Genomic DNA, 19,860 nt, shown 5'->3' on the forward strand with positions numbered 1-19,860 from the left:
CCCACTAGTAAGACCACATGGGATCACCCCTTCAACTACAACATGGTCATTAATAATATGCTCAATAAATAAGTCCAAATAATGTAAAACTTTAAGATGAGAGACAATATTATAAAGCTGACTATTATTTTCCAACAAAACAAAGTCGTTTGTCACTTGGTTAAAAATATAGAAAACAACAACATTATTATACCCAAGATCTTTAGAATAAAACTGCAATTCGACCAAGGAAAAGTGATTTTTTTCAAAACCGTAGATTTCCACGTCTCTTTCACCTATGTATTTTGGTTGGCTTCATTGGTAAAAGTACCACCATGGTAAAACCGAATTTGAATAAATTCTCTAGACATGACAAAGATTTTACACTGCAAAATAAAATAAAAGACAAAAAGTCCACCTCAGATTCTCTCAATCAGACAAAAAAAAAAACCTAGCTTTTTAGGAAAAGTTTCAAAATCAGCACTATAACTATAATAATCATAAATATAAATAATATACAAGCTTACATGTACTTAAAAACCTTGATTATTCCTCAAAAATAGTAGCTCATTAACATGGGCTTCTAGATTTTATACATGCAACCGACCCCTTAACAAATACCTCGCTTAATAGTCGGTAAACAACGAAACACACTTGTAAGGATGGAAGAAAATTGAAACCGAATACTAATCGACCTACAATTTTGGGATTTTACGGTGGGAGACGACGGGGAGATGGGTTGATAAACAGGTTTGGTTTAGGGTAAAAATGAAGTGAGTAAATTTGTTTTAAGATAATCAGAGCTTATGTGGACTACTTAGACACGTGGGGGATTTTTATTAGCTACATATTACACATCAGTCGCGTTTACATACACGCTCTTAAATTTTAAGACCTGATATGAGGTCTATGTTTAATTGGCACACATGGGAGGATGTTCACGTGGCTGATAGGAAAGAGCCAAACTTTACATGTCCATGTGAAAATCAGTGTCAAGTTTCGGTGCCTGCCTATGTATTTGACCTTTTTTCAACGTACGACATAATTCTCAATATTTTTATTTATAGGGTAATTACATCATAAAAAAATAGTAGGAGTAACTGTGATTCGATTGGAATTTAAATCGTTAAACTATTTTGTTCATTCTTCACCGCCCCTTCAATCAAATCTATTCTAAGGTGTCCGGAGGCAGGGGACGACAACTGAACCACGGTTAGTCACCCAAACAAATGAATCTATTCTTCTCTTTTGCGAGTGAGTAGGCGAGTACGCACTTTTTTTAAGGAATTATGAACATATATTATAATGCTATATATTTCATAACAGACTTGTCAAATTATAATAATCACTTTATCCTTAAAATCTACAAGAAAAAAAATACATATCATAAAATCCAAAAGTATATTTTATTACGGCACATTCCTTTTACAATTGAATAAAAACAATTTAATTTCTTTTTCAAAGATATCTTGTACTATTATTTTTATAGCCCTAAGGGGTAGTTTGGCAGAATTCATTGGAGAAAATAATTTTTGCATTGCCTTTTGACGATAATAATTTCTTGTTTGGTATACTTTTTCATTCGATGTATTACTAATGCAAATATTAGTTGTACAACCTATTTGGTATTATCCTATGTATAACTAATACATAACAAATTATGGTATTAGCACAAGGCTATTAATGCATGCATTAGTATGGCTATCCTTAAAGGCTTTAAGTTCCTTAAAGCTAAAAATATGGAGGACTTTTTTGTAAATAACAAATTTTCTTAAATATAATTTTTATTTTTAGTACATCACACAAAACAGTAAATAAAAAATAATTTTTGCATAACTAATATTTATATCACTAACCCATACATTACTAATATACGTTATTTTGCATTATTCTTATAGGAAACGACCCCTGGTTCCTTAGTGACCCCTTATAAAAAGATTAACTAAAATAATATTTACCGATAGATTTCAAAAGTAAGAGCGTGTTTGAATTGACCTTTAAGCTAGTCAGATTTAAATTCTTTTTAACTTTTTCCAATATTTGTCAAAGTGAAAAAATACTTTAAAATAAGTTAAAAACCATACAAGATCAATCACAGCAAACCTACTAGCGTATAGTACGAAGTTTTCACAGGCTTTTGGGTACACTATATAGTAAACAATAATTTCGAGAAATGTCAAATGAGGAAAGCAAAAGCTCAGAAGGGAAAGAATGAGGCTACAGAGAGTTTGAGGATTTTCATTGAAAGGGCGGTTGCCTCTCTCTGCATCAGCCTATGATTTCCCCATTACTGTAAGAACTCCAATAACAGCCCTTTTTATCAATTTTAACGGAGGGAGTATATATATATATATATATTAAGGGTTTCTATACCCTTCCACTCTTTTTTCCTTTTTCTTTTTTTTAATGCTTTCGCCGGAGCATTCTATGCTTGCCGGTGGAGCTGGTGGAAGCGGTGACGGTGAGTATAATCGACGGCTACAAAGAGGCGATGATGATTTTATCATTCCCTTCTGAGCTCATTAATTAATCGGGACATTTTGAGATAACCCGACCCGTATCTTGGCGGGGCAATGCCCTCAGGTTTTCCCTGGTGGGTTTTGCAACCATGGCGTCGTTGGACTCTCCTTTTGCCTCAGGTTAAACACAGATCTGAGCCTCAATATATGTACCAATTTTAGAAATTTCGGCTAATTTTGGAATGTGATGTAGAGGATTCATACCGATTTGTTATGAGGCTTAGTAGTTGTTGATGTTGTTGTTTTAGATGATGGAATGATTTGACTGCATGAATTGCAAAATTCACAATTTAGTTTTCTCTGTTTTATCCATTAATGGAGCTCAAAAGGCCTAATCTCTTGTTTCACTGGTTGTCAAAATGGACTTTTTAGTTATGCTTTTCAAAATGCAAAGAACTCCAAAAACTGTGAAAGTCTCATTAGTTTTAAGTCTGAGGCTGTGGTGAATGCAGATAGCTGTAGGGAGTTTTAATGAGTGGTTTTGCCCCTCCCTGGCATTCTCTGCTGCCAGTGATCACTTAAATGAGAAGTTTTCCAATTACAAAACACTCTTTTGGTGAAATTACATAATGACCTGGCTAGTTTCCTGTTCTTGTTATACTCTTCGTTTCAATGCAATTAGGCTGTGAAGATTTTAGTCTTCTGTGGGAGATGAATCAGGCATTTTCTCTTGAGCTGAAAACACTGTATCTTGGCATGGCAGCTCAGATGGGTCTGAGATTTGGGGAGCAAAGTTCCATTTTTGATGTTTCTTCTGTCTCATAAGGCTAACTGTTGCTTGCAGCCATGCCAGGTTTTAAATCTCTTTTGATTTTGTCTGAAAAAGGTGGGATTTTGAGCCTCCCTTATGCCTTAATAGTGCTAAAAGAATGAGCCTTTTATGACTCGGAGAGTGCAGGAGTCTCTAAGGTTGGGTTCTCTTTCTCTGTGAGTTCATAGTTGATGAATTCTCTTGGTTTAGGGACAAGTTATGCCGGCGCGATGAGTATGATTGACAGCTTGAAAGTGGCGAAGATAATTTTGTAAATCTATCATATTAATCGGGCAATTGAGATTATCGACACGTATCTGGGCGGGCATGCTCCCAGGTCTCCCCTGGTGGGTTTTGCAGCCATGGCTTCACCGGATTATTCTGGTGGGTTTTAAGGGGCTATCTATCTATTTGGCCTATCTAAACTAACAATACAATGGGTAACAACAACCCAAACAAGCTTTTATTGGTTCGTTTGGTTTAGAGACAAGTTATGTCGATGATGGTGAATGTGGCTTGAAAGAGGCGATAATGATTGTGGATCTTCCATTCTTTCTAAGCTTATTAATCAGGCATTTGATATTATCTGGCCTGTATCTTGGCGGCGCATGCCTCCAGATTTCTGGTGGTCTTTGCAGCCATGGCGTGTCAGATCTCATTTTGCTGGAGTTATAACACAGATCTGAGCCTCGACCGAAGCAGGGGTGATTTTCACAAATAGGATGCTTTGAGGCCATTGTTTATATTTCGTCGCGTAAGTATCTTTCCAAAGTCTGCGGTGAAGCAGAGAGTTGTGGGGACTGGGGAGTTCCAATTGGTGGTTTTGCCCGTCTCTGTCATTCTGGGTTGTCGTTGATAAATTTTTCTGATTGCAAAACCATCCTTTTTGTGAAATTTCACATGACCTCCCTCTTTTCCCTTTCCTACTCTTTATGTTTATTTTTCGGGAAACAACCTCTCTACCTTCTCAAGGTAGGGGTAAGGTCTACGTACACACCACCCTTCCCCATCCCACTTGTGAGATTAACTGGGTTTGTTGTTGTTGTTGTTGAGGCTATGAAGATTTTATCTTCTGCGGAAGATGAAACATATATTTCTATTGAGCTGAAGAAAACTGTAACTTGGCGTGGCAGCTCAGATGGGTCTGTGAGATATGGGGAGAGAAGTTCCATTTGTGGTGTTTGTTCTCTGTCTCATGACATACTGATGCTTGCAGCCATGGCGGTTTTCAAATTTTTTTGTTCTCTGGAAAACAGAGAACCTGAGCCTACCCAGAGGTTCTTACCAGTAAAGCAAAGAGTTACGCATAGCTTAGAGAGTGAGGCATCAGAGACTGGGATTTTTTTGTACAGGGTGGTTGCCCCTCTCTGCTATGCCCGTGATTTATCCATTGATAACCAGAAAAACCAACAGCCCTTTCAAATAAACAAGAAAAAAGAAAAAAAAATCTTTCATCCAAACACACCCCTGTACACTTCTTTGTTTTCCTCTTCTCTTTGTGCTGCTGCTACTGATGTTGTAAAGGGGCTGTGATGATTGCTTTCCGTTCTTGGCTATGTTTGATCATGGCATTGAGAAAATACTGACCGTATCTTGGCGAGGCGATACAGTATGGCTTTGTATAGCAAACTGGTGTCTGCAGCCATGGCGGCGTCGCTTTCTCTTTTGCTTAGTTCAAATACGGAAAATCTGAGCCCTCAATACCCGTTTCATGTTCTTCAATGGTGAGCCATTATTCTCTTTTGAGAGATTTTAACCGAAAGACTCTTGTAAGTCTCACTTTAAGACTGTAACAGAGATTTTAAACCGAAAGGACTGTGTAATTCTTGATTTAAGAAACTAACTCGTACTTCTCTCTTTTTTTCTCCTCTCTCTCACTACCCCACATGTAATTATATACAGAGAAAAGAGGAGAAGAGAGCTGGGAAATTCTGATGTGAAAAACCAAAGAATTCCCCCATAAAAGGCAAAGGTTAGTCCAGAAAGGAAAGAAATGAGGCAAAACAGAGAGTATTGGGATTTTCTTTAAAAGAGTGGTTGTCACTCTCTGTTCCGCCATTGATTTTTCTCCATTATCAAACAACCAACAGCCCTTTGTTTATGAGAACAGCAGAAACTGGAAAAGGACTTAACTTATATACATTGCATCTCTGTCTTTTGTGTGTGTGTGTGTGTGCATGCGCTTGTGACTGTGTGTATTGTTTTTAGAGTGTGGATGGAAGGTGCATAATGAGGCAGTGGTGATGATGTTACTATATCTGAGATATCCGATTCGGGCATGGAGACGACTCGACCCGTATCTTGGCTTGGCAACCTGGTATGTCATGTGATCGAGACTTCTGTCTCTGATATGCAACCGGTGTTTGCAGCCATGGCGTGGCTGTTTTCTCTTTTGCCTTATCAATAACACACATCTGAGCCCCATTTGGTGAAAAGAAAAAAAATAACAGAATCTTTTCTGTGATTCATTACCCTCTTCAGGCCCCACACTGTGGGATACAGTGGGTATGCTGTTGTTATGCCGTTGTTGTTGTAATGTTGGGAATATGTGACATGTGCTACGTTCGGCTACAAGTTATCATCCCAAAAAGAAATGAAGCAAAACTGAGAGTTTGGGATTTTCTTTAAAGGGTGGTTGCCCCTCTCTGTTCTGCTGTTGATTTTTCTCTATTCACAAAAAGCCAACAGCCCTTGTCATGGAAACAACAGAAACATGAAGAATATAATCAAACAATATTACTCCTCCTAGTACCACTACATATTTGCCTTTCCTCTGTGTGTGTGGTGTGTTGTTTTTTTGGCGTTGTTGGAACGTGCATAAAGAGGCAATGATGCTTGTGTCAAGGTAGGCTGCGTAGAGTAGGGGGCGGCCCTTCCCCTGACCCTGCCTGAATGCGGGTTGTTTTATGCACTGGGCTGCCCTTTTTTTATGGAAGGTGCATAAAGAGGCAATGATGATGATGATTCTATATCTGTGCTAATCAATTACGGCATGGAGATTGTATGATCCGTATCTTGGCTTGGCAACTTGGTATAGCCTGTGACTGAGGTTTCTCTCTCACATGCAAGCAATGTTTGCAGCCATGGCATGGCTGACTTCTTTTTTGCCTTATCATAACACACATCTGAGCCGTTTAACGTTGGCCTCAAATCATCTTATTTGTGCAAATCTTGCTTTTCTTTTTGGGCTATGTTCAATTACGGAATTGAGAAAATATCCGATTTGTATCTTGGCGGGGTGACCAGTTACGGCTTTATGTAGCAAACTGGTCTCTGCAGCCATGGTGATGTCGCCTTCTCTTATGCTATGGTAAGAGACACAACAAATCTGAGCCCTTGCTGTTCTGCCGTTGATTTCCTCCATTATATAAAAACCAACAGCCCTTGTTTATGATAAAAGCAGAAAGAGCAAAAAGGATTCAAGTTATATACACTCACATCTTGGTCTTTCCTGGTGTGTGTTGTTTTTCGGTGCGGAAAGAAGGTACATAAAGAGGCAATGATGATGATGTTTCTATATCTAGGCTAACCAATTCGGGCATTGAGATGACCTGACCCGTATCTTGGCGAGGTAACCCGGTATGGCCTGTGAATTGTGATTGAGACTTCCTGTCATTGACATGCAACCGGTATTTTGCAGACATGGCGTGGCTGGCTTCTCTTTTGCCTTATCATAACACACATTTGAGCCTCATTTGCTTGAAAGGGAAAAAAAAGAATCTTTTTGATGATTCAATGTTGGGATATGTCGGATGGGCGGTTTTCTGCTGCAAGTTATAAATCATCCGGCACTCCTACTGTATCACCATATTTGCTCAGTATGAGCTGAGAATAGCCTAGAAAGAATGAAGAATGAGGCATCAGAGAGATTGGGGTTTTTTGTAAAGGGTGGTTGTCCCTCTCTGTTATGCCTGTGATTCTCCTCTGGTAACCAAAAAATACCCAACAGCCCTTTGAATTATACAAGAAAAGAAAAAAAATAAACAGTCATCAAAACACACCCCTATATTCCTCTCTTCTCTTTATGCTGCTACTACTTATGCTATAAATGGGCTGTGATGATTGCTTTCTTTCTGGCTATGCTCAATCATGGCCTTGAGAAAATATGGCGGGGCGGCCCGGTATGGCTTTTGTATAGCAAATTGGTGTTTGCAGCCATGGTTGGGGTTGCTTTCTTTTTTGCTTTGTCAAAAGATACAGTAAATCCGAGCCTCACTTTTTAACCTAAAGGCCCGTGTAAGTCTCGGTTTAAAAAACTTAACTGTCCCGGGAAATTCGGAGGTGAAAAACCAAGGAATTTCTCATATAAGTTGTTGTCTTTACTTTGTCTGAGAGCCGACCACCCCAGACCTCTCGTGGGTCTGAGAACGATCCTCTACTGTTCAGAGGCTCAAGGGCCACCAAAGATGCTAATCACGGTCTGGCTCATGGCCACATTTCATCCACTTAGACTTGGTTTCCTATCTCCTTAGAACTCAAGGATACAGCAGTGGTACGAGCCTATAGAACAAATGTTGTTCAAGTAAGGTCGATGAGCCTATAGAACAGATGCTGTTCAAGTAACTCTAAAACTTTGATATCGAACAACTCACTATTTACTGCTGATAGAAATTCAATCAGAGTTTGAGTTTCATTTAAAAAGCTTCTCACTAATTCTTTGTATCCCATTAACGTTGGCTTATCTGTCAGACGCGTAGGGTCTGCCGCTCAGTTGAAAACTATGAAACAAGTCTGCGGTAGATTAAAACTGGAATTGGCACAATATTGCGAAGTGGCCGCCCTTGCTCAATTTGGCTCAAACCTTGATGTTGCGACTCAGGCATTACTCAATAGAGGTGCAAGGCTGACAGAAGTAATAATCATATTATTTTCCAGATCATTATGACCCAATTAATCCATATCTACCTACTTTTCCCTCATTAAACTTACGCGCCTTTGTCCTCTATAAATAGAAGAAAACATTCGCCAAAGTTGTGCCAATATGTGGCAATCCACCGCAAAGACAAAATTTGAAGGTAATTTGCTAAAATGTACTAATGTTTGAGCTTCTCATAGAAATACAAAAACGTATCGCCCACCTTTGGATCGAGATCCACAACTATGGATTCCAATTATTCTTTTTTTATTTTTGCTTTCATCGAATATGTATTACGTATTCAAATTCGGTTGATAAATTCTTGTCAAGATAAATATTCCAGGATCCAACATCAACAATCTTTGATCTCTTTGAGTGGTATTCGTTCATGCGCCAATCAATTGACAGTGAAGCAGAGAAGGAAGGAGATAATAGAAGGACCCGCCGAAAGTAGTTCCGTCTTTCCAGGTCTTCCGGAGTAAAAATTTCCTCATCCAATAGCATATATAGGTTACTATAGAGATAGGTGGATAAATAACTCATACCGAAACGAACTTAGTTTCTCTAATTCCAACCGGCTTGGACCCTTTCACTCGAGAACTCAAAGGGGGAAAATCCGGAATCGTTGGTCACCAGACGCTCGCTAATGAGTACCGCTGAGGGACCGTTTCGTTTTTGTAGGCTGGTGTATAAATTTTTTTCAGATTTGTTTCGCTTGTTTTGTATGAATTTTCTTCAGAGTTGGGTATTTTTGAATATTTTTAAAATTTATGGGTGTAAGTCACATTTCATATTTTTTATTTTTAAAAAAAGGTGAAGTTTTTTTTGAAAAATTATGTTCAAACAAACTTTCATCTTCAAACCAAATTTTACCCAAATCAGATTTTTTAAAACAAATTTGAAAATCTATGACTATTTGACTTTGACTGTGAAAAGCGAAAAATAGACACACAGTAGTTTAGAGTAGAAGGAGTGAAAGCCACTTGAACGCTAGCTTAATAACTTGGATGAGTTGGAACAAGTTGCAATATTATAAATTGAGTTATAATTCGCTTAAAGTCGTTTAAGTCAAGAGGAGATGGATAATTTCTGACTAAATAATAAGTCAGTGGATCTAATCTTTCTAACTCAATTATCATTTTTAGTTAGAACTAATATGTTTAATGACCAAATCAAATAAAAAAACAAGCATTTTTCTCATCAAGATTTATTTAATTCAGCTGGCATATATAAACTAATTGCTCTGGTCTTTCACGTGGTTTAACTTGGATTGTGTTCAATTAGACTCGCAAAGATACATATCCGATTAATAGCTTGTTTGGCCAAGCTGGAGAAATTAGCTTATTTTGAAAAGTGCTTTTGAAAAAAGTACTTTTGCAAAGAAGCAGTTTGTGTTTGATTAATCACTCTGAAAAATACTTTTGAGCAATAATTTATGTTTGGCCAAGCTTTTGAGAAAGTGCTTTTAAGAATCAAATTACGAATAAGGACATGAATAGATTTGCTTAATAATTAATATTATATGTAAATAAATAATCTTAAAAATTTGTTATTACATGCAATAATTAAATCTTTTTATTTTATTTAAGTAAAATATGAAAATAAAATTTAAAAGTACTTTATTCTTTTAATATAAGTTAAATATATTAAAAATCATTCAACAAATATAAAAGCATTCACCCCTAAAGTCACTATATATATTAGAAAGCTATCCTAAAAATAATAAGAAATATTTATACATTAATATCCTAAGTATTAGGTTTGACGGTTATTTTGGTATATACTATATTTTGTTAAGGGTATTTTTGGTAAGAAAAAAAGTTAAAACTGCTTCTGCTTATACTTTTGGGAAGAAGCTATTTTTTTATGCTTCTCAGAAACTGCTTCTGCTTCTTCCCAAAAGCACTTTTATCCCTCTTGAGAAGCTTGGCCAAACAGGCTATAACTCGCTCAACTTGACTAAATTGTAATGGTAAGTATCAAAATCAGATCAATTATACTTGTTTATTCGATTTTGTTAAAGAAATTTAGCTTAAATAACAATGTAGGACAAGAAAATAGCCAAGAGATGTAAGGAGAACTTTTTTTTTTCAAGGCCAAATACATAGAAATACATCACATTTTGCATGTCTGACATCAATGTTAAGCCAATTCCATCTCCCACATCCAAATCTGATTTCAACAAGTTGATGAACCATGTCCAAGAATGCTTTGGTCTCTTGGTCCACCATATCCCATGCTATGGGAAACATATATTGATTTCCATTCTTTCCAATTGCCACCAATAATTCACCTTTGCATGCTCCTTTTAAAAAGCAGCCATCAAATCCAATAATTTTCCTACATCCTTCTAACCAACCCTTCTTCAAAACATCAAAACAGATGTAAAAATATAAAAATAATTTCTTTCCAGGTACAGTATTTGTATCTGTTCTAATCCAGCAAGTACTCCCACGATTAGTCTCCTTGATAATATCAGCATAATCACACAAACTTGCAAATTTCATCTTCCAGTCCCCCATGAACTCTCGTATTACCCTACACTTAGCCCCATAACAAACAATTCTTCCAACATACAACCCAATTTTGTCTCTAATATGATCTTGTAACTCCCACAGTTTTATACTAGGTGTAGATATTATATTTTTCCTAAATTTGTGAGCAATATATTTAGATGTGCACAACCTATTCTTGGTGTACTTGTTGCATTTGTGTTGTGGATGGTGCCTCTTCACAATGAAGTCATCAGAATCTATATATTTTCTTGCATACAGTGTCCATTTGCATCTGTCACTTCTGCACTTCGCAAGTACTATGTGGCTCTTATTTGATTTTAATTTTAGCTACACCTTGTATTCAATAGCATAATTGGTCACCCATAAATTTCTAGCTTAAAATTTTTAATAATCTCAAAGTTCATAACATAATTAAAGTACTCAAAGGGTATAAGGACTTGCACGGTTTAAGCGAAGTATTTGGAATAATATGTGTAAGGATATGAACTGATATGATAGGACGAATACTTAAGAATAAATAAAATCTTGTTTGTTCACTGTGTTGAAATGCAACACTAGATGCATTTGTCCTTATAATTGGCAATACGATGATGTATGTAAAAGGAGTACATCTATTTTATATGTAAGGAATTAGCAAGAAATATACAAGGATCTTGGTCAGCAATGAAAGACAAATGGGCCAGGGGTAGAGAAAATAAAAAGACTTTCTAATTGGCAAAATTTTTGCTTTTATTTGGAGTAAAAAAGTAGCATGGGTGGAAGCACGTTCAACCAAATTTACATATAATTAAATATATAGTTGGCCAGCCAATTGAACTTTAAACGATGATCATATTTGAGATTCATTTGGTCCTTTTAAAATAATAAGAGACATAAGGTATCAAGCCTTTCTTGGCTTTTGAACACTGACGAGGAATGCAAAGAAACATAGAAACAAAAATTGCTCGGCGTCGGCATAGAGTAAGAGGACTTTACTTTTCCTTTCATATTTTTTCTTTTATTTTGTTCCTTTACTTTAATTATCAGTTATATATGAAGATAGTTAATTATAATTCCAAACAAGAGTTAGGATTTGAGCAGTAAAGTAAAAATTTGATAATAGAGTCTTGACTGAGTATGTAACGTTGCAATTGATATATTCTTAGTGATGATTATAACTCATTGGACTATAGAATTGAAGTGGGTATACATAGTTTCCTTGTATTGCTGAAAATTCACGAGTTAGAAGATTTGACCAATCTTCTTAAATTGAAGAGAGTAATGTTATATTCTTTAGAATTGTATTGATGTGAATTGAACCCGATTATTACATGTAGATTGAAAATTTGTGAATCGGGAATGTTTGGAGGATACGTGAAGTCGAAGCTGAGCTAGCTTTAAGGTGAGTTGAGGCTTACTCTCCTAGTAGAGAATTTCATTAGTACCCCTGTGCTCCATGTGTTCAATAAATCCAAGCCATATCTTCTTGCGATCCAAATACCACGTTTACTTCATTCTTATTCAGTACGACGATATATGTGACTGAAACACATGCTCATTTGTATTACCAGTTGTTAAGTGCGTTTGTTTGTGATATTTACATTCAGTTAAGTATTCAATTTCAACATTAATTCATGCATCAATGTGATCATTTAGTAGGGAGAAGTGGCCAACCTCCCCCAGCGTGAGTGTCATGATGTTGGGGTTAGTTATCCCACGCTCGCAGGTGCCAACTGTTTGTTGGGGAGATAGGCCGACACTCCCCCGTACGTGTTCCCAGATGCTTACATACGCAGGGCTACTACGTGTACTGATTTTCAGAAAAAACTTCAGTTTTGTCTTACAGTTCAGCTTATAGTTTCTGTTTCGAGCTCATTACTTGTTTATAAAATTTTATATGATTTATATGATTTTCCGTATGTCTGTTTTCTTTCATATTGTTTTCCCAAAAGGTCTCGCTCCGCCTTTTTAGGAGGTAGCCTATGAGACTTACTGGGTATCTTTTAGTGATACTTAGCCCGTTTCAGATTTAGTTTACAGACTCCGTTGATTCATCACATCGGTAGCGGACGCTTTTCAGACTATTATTTATTTTTAGATATTTATTTTATTTTCGGGGAATGCACTGCATGCTATGTATTTAAGTTTTTTTTTCAAATTCTAGAGGCTCATGACTTGTTAGTGGGTTAGTATTATGATATTTTGGGATTTATCCTTTATTGATTATTTTATCAGTCCGTTTACGAATCGCAACTTGACTAGAATGTATATTTAAGTGCATTAGGTTGTTCGCTATTGAACCTTAAGTTTTGATACAACTATCACAGGGTTCACTCAACGAGTGGTAAGCGTTGAGTGTCAATCACGTCCAACCTCAGTTGGGGGCGTGACAAGTTGGAATCAGAGCAGCCAGATTTGAGAAGTCTTAGGGAGTCATGAGTTGTGTCTAGTAGAGTCTCATTATGAGTATGTTGTGTACCATACTTATATCTGGGAGGTTGCAGGACTTGTTAGGAAAATTTCTTTTCTTTGACTCTTACATTGTGCGTTAGAGCTAAATATTTCAGAATTCTAACAATCATTTTATCTCTCGTTGCAGAACAAAATGGTTAGAACAAGATCAACCTCATCATCTGCTACTAACAATGTTGAGATACCAGCTGGTAAACATCAAGAAGCACCAGCAGAGGTGGAGACTGTACCAATGGCACTAGCTGCAGTTAGAGGACGTGGCAGAAGTAGAGGTCGAGGTCAGAATGCCAGGGGTAGAGGTGAAAATGCCATAGGTAATCAGGCTCGTGGTAGGGCCACTGGACATGCACTGGTTCCACCTCAGCAGGCTGATAATGATCATGTGGAAGTCACACCCCCTCTTAACCCACTCAGGGCAAATCAACCACAGCAGCACGATGATCAAATTGATAGAATTTTGGACTTTTTGGAGTCCCTAGCCCCTCCGGCTGGCGGTCGGGCTGCACCTGTTCATGCTCCTCCTCAAGACCCTCATGCTTCAGATGAAGAGATTATAGAAGACGATTTTCAAGCTCCACTCGAGGTACCACCACCAGTTGTCCCTGCAAATATTACCCAGCCAGTACAGTTACCAACAGGAAAAATTGATCCACATGCCATTGTGAAATTAAAACCTCCTACTTATAATGGTACAAATAAGCCAAATGAATCAATGTTATTTTTGGAAGAGATAGAAGAAATATTTGTTTATTTAGGTTGTCTTGAAATGCAAGCCACATAGTTGATTGGGTTTCGGTTGAAGGGTGCAGTAGGAAAATGGTGGAGAGGTTACAAGAAGGCAAGAGATTCTACATTACCGCCACTTACTTGGCCACAGTTTAAAGAAGCTTTCAGGGCCAAGTTTTTGCCTAGCAGTCGGATAGATGAGCTCCGATGTCAGATCGAACATATTAAACAGGGTACCATGTCAGCGACTGAATATGATATAGAATTTACAAACTTGGCAGAGTATGCACCTAATTTAATACAGACAGACAGACAGAGAGAGAGAGAGAGAGAGAGAGAGAGAGAGAGAGAGAGAGAGAGAGAGAAGGTTCATTGAAGGCTTGAATCCACACATGTAAAAAGATATGACTTCGCATCAGGATGACAAGATTTATCTTCAGGTTGTTAATATTGCTACGCGTAAGGAGGCTTTTGATAAAATTGCCAGGGAAGCTAGAGATAACAACAATAAGGCTAGAACAACATGTAGTTATAGTGAACTTTAAGTTGGGGGTAAGAACATGAATCATTCAGCTCACATTCAATCAATAGCTCACTTGTCTCCTTATCCAGCTCCACTCAGACATGGCCAACAGAGTAAGGTCCAGGCCCATCAAGGGTACATTTCAACTAGTCAAGGCCAACCTCGGTTCTCCTATACTATATGTTCTTCGTGCAGCAAAAGACATCAAGGGAAATGCCTTTTGGGTCAGAAAGGTTATTTTCACTGCCATGATCCAGGTCATATTAAGAGAGACTGTTCACAGCTTGGACAAGCTCCAAGGAAGTCTCCAACTACTCAAGCAACATCCATAGGTAATTCTGTAATTGCACCTCCTCCAATTCGGGAACCTAATACTCAGACTGGGCGTGGTGCCAATAGAGGTGGAGCTCAGGGAAGAGGCGGACCATCCAGATTCTATGCAGTTCTAGATAGGCAGAATGCGGTGGCGTCTAACAAAGTTATTACAGGTATTCTCTCAGTTTGTGGTCGCCCTGCTTATGTATTAGTTGATCCTAGTTCAACTTTCTCCTATGTGTCTCCTTATTTTTGTGTCGAGATTGGAAAAGCACCAGAACAATTAGGGGTTCCGTTTGAGGTTTCCAAACCCATAGGGGAGTCTGTTAAAGTTGAATATATATTCAAAAATTGCATGTCATAACCCAATTTCTCATCCGTATGATGTCGTGATGGTACGTAGTCTCTATGACTAGGTGAGCCTAACATTTTACGGAATAAATAAAATGAAAACATAATTTAACAACTAACTCCTCATTATACTACACAGCATTCCCAAAACTCGGAACATCGTGAATCACAAACTACAGAAGGAAAATCTAGTGTCTTTATATATCAGAGTCTATAAAAAAAATACAGAAGATAATGGACATGGGGAAGAGTAGAAGGGGACTCCGAGGTCTGCGGACACGGCAGATATACCTTGAAGTCTCCAAAGCTGTCTCGGCTCACTAATAGTGCAGTTGATAAGGAGTACCTGGATCTGCACACGAAAAATATGTGCAGAAGAGTAGCATGAGTACATCACAATCGATACCCAGTAAGTGCCAAGCCTAACCTCGGTCGAGTAGTGACGAGGTCAGGTCAGGACCCTACTGGTATAAATAATAATAAGGCAAGAATGAAATATCGCAGAAAAATAAAGACTGAAATTTAACAAGAAAGAATTCATAGAAGATAACCGCTCAGTACACACAAATACAACAGGGGATCTCCCGATATACCGTCTCGTAGTCCCAAATATAAATGTGCACGGAGATCTCCCGGAATACCGTTCCGTAGTCCCAAAAGAAATATGCAGCATAGGGGGATCTCCCGGAATACCGTTCCGTAGTCCCAAGTAAATATGCAAGACAGGGGGATCTTCCGGAATACCATTCCGTAGTCCCAAAGTAAATATGCAGTATATGGGGATCTCCTGGAATACCGTTTCGTAGCCCAAAGTAAATATGTAGCCAAATAATAGAATTCTATAGTTACAGCATGAAATTCTATAGTTCAACCTAAGTACCAGTTAAGGAAAGACATGTAAATTCACTAAACATGTTGCACGTAGTTCAAGTAAACAGTTAAGACGAGTAGGCATGCTATTCTAGTCTAGCAGGATACTACACATGCTGATGAAACTCAAATAAGAAGGAAATCAGGTTATTACTTAGTAGAAAAATCGGGTTTTTACACAATTAGCATGTGTACGTACTCGTAACCTCACATACACGATGCTCATATATCAAAAACAGTACAAATCCTACGGGGAGTTCCCCCACACAAAGTTAGGCAAGCCACTTACCTCGAACCAAGCTCAATCAATCAGTAAGAATGTCTTTTCCAAGAAAATTCGACTCTGAATAGCTCGAATATAGCCAAAATAATTCGATACAGTCAACAAAAATTATAGAAACCAATTTCATAAGAAAATACTATATTTTTCAATAAAATTCGAAATTAACTCAAAAATCGCATGTGGGGCCCACATCTCGGAATCCGACAAAACTCACAAAATCCGACAACCCATTCACTTACGAGTTCACTCGTACCAAAATTAACCAAATCCTATGTCTAAATCCCAATCAAAACTCAGAAAATTCGGTTAGGGAACTTTTCCCCCATTTTCCCAACTTTTCAATCCAAATCCGAAATTAAATGGAGAAAACAACGATAGATTAATGAAGTATAACCAAAAAATAGTTAGGAATCGTTACCCCAAAGCTCTATTTGAAAATCCCTCAAAGAATCGCCAATTTTCGAGCTCCCAAGTCCAAAAATGGAGAAATGAAATCAAGCCCTCGAAACTCGCTTTTCTGCCCAGCGAACCCGCTCCTGCGACCTCATCATCGCACCTGCGGTGCCGCTTCTGCGGCTCGGACTCTGCACCTGTGAGTTTTCATTAAACTCTATAGTCCTCACCTCCGCGCCTAACTCTGCATCTGCGGATGTGCTTCTGCGTCTACTTGTCCGCTTTTGCGAAACCTTGGGTCATTCTCATCTCCGCATCTACGACTGCCATTCCGCATACGCGACTCCGCTCCTGCGGCTCACTCGTCCCATCTGCGACCACTGACTCCCAGGACTAAAGGCGCACGTGCGATCCCACCATCGTTTCTTCGGGGCCACACCTGCGGACTCCCCGTCGCAGGTGCGAAAACACCAGAAACGAGCATGTCATAAATTCTTCTAAGTCCAAGCTTTCACCCGTTAAGCACCCGAAACTCACCCGAGGCCCCCGGGACCTCGACCAAATATACCAACCAATCCTAAAATACCATACAAACTTAGTCGAGCCCTCAAACCACATCATACAATGGTAAAATCACAAATCATCTTCCGATTCAAACCTAAAGAACTTGAAACTTTCAAATTCGGCAATTGATGCCGAAACCAACCAAACCACGTCCGATTGACCCCAATTTCTGCACACAAGTCATATTTAACATTACGGACCTACTCCAACTTCCGAAATTGGAAATTGACTCCGATATCGAAATTCCCACTACCGATCCAAATCTCCAAAAATTTGACTTTCGCCATTTCAAGCCTAAATAAGCTACGGACCTCTAAAACACAATCCGGACACGCTCTTAAGTCGAAAATCACCCAACGGAGCTAACGGAACTGACGAAACTCCATTCTGGAGTCGTCTTCATATAATGCCGACTACGGTCAAAATCCTAAGACTTAAGCTCTCATTTTAGGGACTAAGTATCCCAAAACACTCCGAAACCAAAAATAAAACCTGCCGGGAAGTCACATAAGCAGAAAAAGGTACGGAGGAAATATTAAATAGGGGATCGGGGCTATTACTGTCAAAACAACCGGTCGGGTCGTTACATTGCATCATCACAGTTCATGGCCGGGAAACATTAGCCAATTTGAACTTATTAGATATGGTTGAATTTGACATCATAACTGGCATGGACTGTTTATCTTCTTGTTATGCTACAGTTGATTGCCACGTGAAGACAATTAAATTCTCATTTATTGGGGAAAATCTAATTAGAGGTGAAGTGGATACGCATGTAGGTAAGTTTATTTCTTACCTTAAGGCTAGAAAACTAGTGAGCAACGAGTGTTTGGCATATCTAGCACATGTGCGGGATATAAAAGCTGACTCCCCAATGCTTAAATCAGTACACATTGTGAAAGAATTTCCAGAGGTGTTCCTGGATGATCTCCCAGGGATACCACCAGATAGGGAGATTGAGTTTGGCATAGACACATTGCTAGAAACTCAACCAATCTCGATTCCTCCTTACAGAATAGCTCTAGCTGAGCTAAATGAACTTAAGAAACAGTTACAAGACCTCTTAGATAAGGATTTTATTCGATCTATCTTTTCACCCTGAGGTGCTCCAGTGTTGTTCGTGAAGAAAAAAATGGTTCCCTACGGATGTGTATAGATTACCGCCAGCTGAATAAGGTTACTATCAAAAATAAATATTCACTGCCCAGGATATATGACTTATTTGATCAGTTACAAGGTGATAGGTATTTCTCAAAAATAGATCTGAGGTCGGGATACCATCAGTTGAAAATCAAAGAAGCAGACATCGTGAAAACAACTTTCAGGACTCGGTATGGTCATTATGAATATTTAGTAATGTCCTTTGGGTTGACTAATGCATCGATGACTTTTTTGGACTTAATGAACAAAGTCTTTAAGACTTTATTAGATGCCTTTGTTATTGTATTTATCGACGATATTCTGGTATATTCCCGTAGCCAAAACGAGCATGAGAATCATTTGAGAACAGTTTTTCAAATACTCAAGGAGCATCGGTTTTATGCCAAATTCTCCAAATGTGAATTTTGGCTCGATATAGTTACAATTTTGGGACACATGTTCTCGAGAGAAGGCATTAGAGTAGACCCACAGAAAATAGAAGCAGTTAAAAGTTGGCCTAGGCTGACGACCCTTACAGAGATTCGCAGTTTTGTGGGATTAGCAAGTTACTACCGTCGTTTTCTATAAGGGTTCTCTTCACTAGATGCCCCATTGACAAAGTTAACTCAGAAAGATGTAAAGTTTTAATGGTCTGAAGCTTGTGAGAAAAGTTTTCAAGAACTCAAGAACAAGTTGACTACAGCCCCAATCCTGACTCTACCTAGCCCTATAAGTAGATTTGTGATCTATTGTTATGCTTCTATAGTGGGGTTAGGATGTATTCTTATACAGAATGACAAGGTAATTGCTTATGCTTCTAGGCAGTTAAAGAATCATGAGATAAATTATCCTATCCACGATATTGAGCTAGCGACAGTTATTTTTGCTCTAAAAATATGGCGTCACAACCTTTATGGAGAGCAATGTGACATTTATATAGATCATAAAAGTTTGCAGTATATATTCAAGCAGAAAAAGTTGAACCTGAGACACCGCATGTGGTTGGAATTACTTAAGGATTATGATTGCAATATCTTTTATCATCCAGGCAAAGCGAATGTGATTGCTGATGCTCTGAGCAGAAGATCCATGGGAAGTTTGGCCAGGTTGTCTGTGGTCGAACGTCCAATAGTAACGGAAGCCCAACAAATAGCTAGCCAAGGGGTTCGTCTTGATGAGAAGTGTGATGGAAGGTTGATAGCAAGTATGGGTGCTAAGTCTACTTTAGTAGAGCAAGTTAAAGCCAAATAATTCGATGATGCTAGCTTGCTTAAGCTCTAGGAAGGTGTCCTTAATGGCAAGATTAAGATTTTTTTTACTTGATGAGAATGGTGTGATGAGACTTAATGGTCGCTTATGCGTGCCTAATGTAGATGATCTTTGAAAAGCAATTACGGTAGAAGCTCATAGCTCCAGATACTCAATACACCCAGGTTCTACTAAAATGTATCATGATTTGAAGGATATTTATTGGTCAGAAAATATGAAGCGAGATATTACAGATTTTGTATCGTGGTGCCTAAACTGTCAGCAAGTAAAAGCTTAACATCAGAGACCATGCGGCTTAGCTCAAGTCATTGAAATACCGGAATGAAAATGGGAATGAATAAATATAGATTTTGTG

The 19,860-nt window shown here is 38.2% G+C and overlaps 1 long non-coding RNA gene and 1 other non-coding gene across 2 annotated transcripts in view; both read right to left on the reverse strand.

Moving 5' to 3' along the window:
* Nucleotides 1-7,592, reverse strand: part of LOC138900816 (uncharacterized) — a 129,943-nt gene extending 122,351 nt beyond the window's left edge. Inside the window, exon 1 of the long non-coding RNA XR_011412131.1 lies at nucleotides 4,584-7,592. This is a non-coding gene — a long non-coding RNA (uncharacterized lncRNA). The remainder of the gene's footprint in view (nucleotides 1-4,583) is intronic.
* LOC117277622 (small nucleolar RNA U3) lies at nucleotides 7,571-7,781 on the reverse strand. Its single transcript, XR_004507936.1, has one exon. It is a non-coding gene; the product is annotated as a small nucleolar RNA U3 (small nucleolar RNA).
* Nucleotides 7,782-19,860: the final 12,079 nt, after the last annotated feature.

The sequence above is a fragment of the Nicotiana tomentosiformis genome, chromosome 11, assembly GCF_000390325.3.
Source record: "Nicotiana tomentosiformis chromosome 11, ASM39032v3, whole genome shotgun sequence".
Classification (NCBI taxonomy): domain Eukaryota; kingdom Viridiplantae; phylum Streptophyta; class Magnoliopsida; order Solanales; family Solanaceae; genus Nicotiana; species Nicotiana tomentosiformis.